Source organism: Capsicum annuum, chromosome 9 (assembly GCF_002878395.1).
Source record: "Capsicum annuum cultivar UCD-10X-F1 chromosome 9, UCD10Xv1.1, whole genome shotgun sequence".
In the NCBI taxonomy this organism is placed as follows: Eukaryota; Viridiplantae; Streptophyta; class Magnoliopsida; order Solanales; family Solanaceae; genus Capsicum; species Capsicum annuum.
In genome coordinates, this window is record NC_061119.1 from 7,583,379 (window position 1) to 7,588,191 (window position 4,813).

Consider the following 4,813-nt stretch of genomic DNA (forward strand, 5'->3'; position numbering starts at 1 on the left):
AGTTAGTTATTACTATTATTAATTTATCGAATTAATTAATCTTTGTAAAATTATATATATATATATATATATTTATTAAAAAATAAAAATATATAATTTATTATTTATTAAATATTATTAATTTTTAATACATAAATGACTTGTAATAATTAATTAGAGATGATATAGTAAAATCATGAGGCAAGTAGCTGATGAAGCAGACAGGAGTATAGGCTTGATGACGGAGAGTTGCTTGCTTCCGTGGCCTTTCCCTCTTATTAGATAGTAAGATTATGCATATATTAAAATTTTACAGCTATAAATGGTAAAAAATTTTAAATATAGTATATTTTGGTAAGTTTTTCTTTTACGAATTCACATCATAAAAAATTTCTTGAAAACTTTATAAACAAATGTGAAGACTTTCGGAATGAATTAACTACAAGGATAATATAATTTAAATTTAATCATTACTTTTTTGATTTAGTATAATGGACAATTAATATAAAATAATTATTTGTAACAAAATGATTAACTAATATGGAACGGAGAAAGTAAATTATAAAATTGAAAAAGGTACAAATATACCCTCGAACTTTGATAAATGGTACAAATATACCCTTATCACTAATGGAGGAACACGATCGTGACACGTGTCCCACCGTTAGTGATAAGGGTATATTTGTACCTTTTCATTAACGGTAAGTGTATATTTGTATCCAAAGTATGACGGAGAGTATATTTATACCATTTATCAAAGTTTAAAAGTATATTTGTACCTTTACCCTTTTTAAAAATCAACCACTGTTTTTGAGATCACACCTTGTGGTCGCAAAAATAGGAAAAGCGATCACATTTTCATGTTTTTCGTAGCAGTGGATGTTTTATGGATATTTTTGAATAATTGGATGAGACAATCTTTGTATATCTTGTAACAATGGGATAAGGTTCATTATATATATATTTTTTTTAGGAAATCAGTAAAACGTAACACAAGATATCAATTAGCAAAGATATTTATGAACCTCTGTGGACATTCGATAAAATTGAACGAGATAAATATGCTTGCATTAAGGCCCTTTATTTGGTCTCATACAAATTAAACAAACATCAACCTGCTTAAATTTTAAGAACATGACCTATACAATGGAAAAGGGATAAATATATTTTCGAACAGTGTTAAATGGTACATATATATTCTCAGTCATCTTTGAGTAAACATATGTCCAACCGTTAATGAAATGGTACATATACACCCTCATACTAACGGTAGAAGCATATTTGTACCCAAAGCATGACGAGGGTATATACATATCATTTATTATAGTCTGAGAATATATCTATCCCTTTTTGGTCTTAATTTTTTTCTCAAATAATTAACTAAAATCCACTATCCGACCCAATAAAAAGCTAAGTAAGGAAGCGGCCTCGTAACATATTAAAGAGTCTACAAACTTTTATTCTTTTACTTCTTTGATGATTTAAATCTACAATTATAAGATTAGATGTAAAGAATATTTATCAATTGAGCAACCCCTTTATCAATTGGTGAAGTGGACGATATTTTCCAATTTTCAAGTAGGGACCATTTTACTCATTTGTAAATTGTAAGTGCATGTAATGTAACATTATTTTAATATTAATTTAACTCTATTTTCCTTCACATTTCTTGTGAAAATCTCAGAAAGATCAGGGAAAAGGTGTCAATAAAATGTTGACTCAAATAAAGTGTGGTTGCTTGCCCTTTTTTTTTTTTTTTTTTTTTTTAAAAAAAAGAGTCACATCTTTTCTATTCAGTTTTACATCGACTTTGAAGTCAAGGTCATATATAGACTAAGGTTGTTAAATTTCTAAATCTTTTCTTTAATTTATAACCGAAATTTTGTAGTATATTGTAAATTTTATTTTAATTGTTTGATTCTTTCGAAGGAGATTAGTAAAGAATATCATAAGAGACCTGTAAAAAAAATACAAGAAATTTTTGTAGGATTATTTTCATCTATTAACATTTTAAGGGGCCGTTTAATACGCGAGATAAGGTGGAATATTTCAGAATTACGTCTGAGTAAAAATTTATAATGTGTCTGATTGATGAGAAAAGATAAACTTTTTGGTCTCCATGTTTCGGTCCCGGAAGAAGCTTATTTTTACCACTACACTATAAGGCATAAGTAGTGAAAGAAGTAGATCTATAAAAAGAAAAGCAAGCACTGTCCCTCCTACTTATGATTCAACATTTAGCTTGATCTACTCTAACTGTTTTTTTTACATCAATGGCATCACCTGGAGCTTGCACCGAATTGCTTACCCGCAGAACTCATTTAACCCGATCCCACTTAAGTACCAATGCCCCTCGATAGTAGTTCCATGAACAATCCTTTGCGAGATTGAATTTTTTTTTATAGTGAAAATGTCATAAAACGCTACGCAAGATTCATGATATGAAAACCAAAATTAGAATAACGAAGAAAAAGACATTGTGATGTAAGTCTGCTATTCCTTGCATAATAGATATTTTTGGGTCTTGAGATTCTAATTGTCATAGCTTCGTTGAATCACAGATCCTAATTGCCATAGTTCCGCTGCATCACAAGAAGATCGGGTTGTGAAGGAGAGGGAGATCATAAAGATGTGAGAGCTAGTTAGTTTTAAGCCCTAATTTTATTTACATAATTATGAATATCTCACCTTTAATTTCATAATATTTCACCTTAGGAGTAATGGACATCCACTAAATAATACTTTCTCGATTTTAATTTATGTGAGGTAGTTTAAATCAATAAAAAATTTAAGAAAGAAAGACATACTTTTGAAACATGTGATTTAAAATAAACAAATTATGAGGGAAATTGCTTCAACTAAAATTTTGATTTTGCAACAATAACATTCTTCGAAGAAGGTTGAAAAGAACAAAGAAGTTAAAATCCGAAAAATTGTCTTTAAACCCTATCCTTGATGATATTCAATAAAATTGAAACAAGGCAAATACACTTGCAATAAGGCACTTTACATTTGGTCTTCATAATATTAAACAACATGACAAATTAAGAGGGAATCGCCTCTACTAAAATTTTGATTTTGCAACAATTACTTTCTTCGAAGAAGCTTGAAAAGAACAAAGAAGTTTAAATCCGAAAATATGTTTTTAAACCCTATCCTTGTGTTCCTTTGATGAAATTCGATAAAATTGAAACGAGACAAATACACTTACAATAGGACACTTTATTTGATCTTCATACAATTAAACAAACTTACACAAATTTAAATAACATGACAAATGACAAGGAGAATCGCCTCTACTAAAATTTTGATTTTGTCACAATTCGAAAAATTTTCTTTAGACCCTCTGATGATATTCGATAAAATTGAAACGAGACAAATACACTTGCAATAAGGCGCTTTATTTGGAAATTTTAACAAAATATGACCTATACAATATTGAGAAGCAACAATTAAGAAAAAAAGATGTCTATTTTTGGGGTGGCGGAGAATGGACTCCGGGAGGAGGCGCTGGTGGTGGCGGTCCATAATATGGAGGAACCATGGTGGCTTCTCGACGACCTCGTGCCCTACCAAAGAGGTAACAAGCTAGGGCTGCTATGAGGATGGTCAGAATCACTGGCAATGATATCACAATCACATAACCCATTGATTCAAGAAGTTGTTCAACTTAAACACAAGAATTTCCTGCCAAAATTATTGTGCACACAAGTTAGAATATGATTATTTTTAATCCTAAAGTTATATACACTATCGATGCAAAAAAAAAATTTTATCGATATATTCTAATAACTAATAATATTACCAATTTAAACTTTAATTCTTCGTTAATACAAAATATTTTTGACCTTAGAGAAATGGGAGCTATGGAGTAATTGATAAAGTTGTTGTCATGTGACCAGAAAGTCACGGTTCTAGCCCTGAAAATAGCCTTTAGTAGAAATGCAAGGTAAAATTGCGTACAAGACACCCTTGTGGTGTGGCCCTTTCCTGGATCTTACGCATAACGGAAGCTTTGGTGCACCGGGGTGTCTTTTTTTGTAAGGAAATGGTGAGTACATGATTTTCAAAATCACCGGATGTCTTTCTAACCTATCGCCAAACAGAGGCACATTAAAAGAAGGGCATAACTCACAAATAACATACTTATCCCATTAATTATGAGCTTCATAGCAATAGTTTTATAATTACATAATATAACAAGTTGTATTTTATATTTTTGCAAACTGTTGCTACAAAAATACAAATACATATGATTTTTACTGCCCTTATGATCGATATGTATTTTGTATTTTTGCAAACTGTTGCTACAAAAATACAAATACATACAAATACATATGTTAAAAAATGTAATTTGATAAAAGTGTTGCTATTTTTTTGTAATTTAATACTTAAGTATGCTACTTTATGTATTTTTTCCTTAAAAGAATTTGAACATTATAAGTTTGAGTTCAGAATTCTGCTAACTTATTTCACTTAATTTGTTGGATTCGAACTCTACTATTTGTACTTATCCACTGATCTTTAACATATATATAAGGTTGAATCAAAATTATTGGGTGTGGATGATCCCAATGGCGGAGTCAACATCTAATCTAAGAGAGTTCAAAATCGAAAAATGTGAATAAAAAACTAATTAAAAGGAGTTCAATGTCTGCTATATATATATATGAAAAATAATTTTAAACTTATATAAATAGTATAATTTTCTGTTGAAGGGGGTTTGGATAACCCCTCGCAATTAGCTAGCTCCGCACCTCGATGAACCTGTAAATCCTTAATTACATCCGCTCTAGGTCTAACCTCTTACGTGGGGGAAGTTAGATTTTTTTTA

At 30.0% G+C, this 4,813-nt stretch overlaps 1 long non-coding RNA gene across 3 annotated transcripts in view; it reads right to left on the reverse strand.

Moving 5' to 3' along the window:
- Window positions 1–3,181: 3,181 nt before the first annotated feature.
- LOC107843091 overlaps window positions 3,182–4,813 on the reverse strand; it is a 6,424-nt gene continuing 4,792 nt past the window's right edge. For all 3 annotated transcript variants that reach the window (XR_007044403.1, XR_007044404.1, XR_007044405.1), the window contains exon 2: window positions 3,182–3,666. This is a non-coding gene — a long non-coding RNA (uncharacterized LOC107843091). The remainder of the gene's footprint in view (window positions 3,667–4,813) is intronic.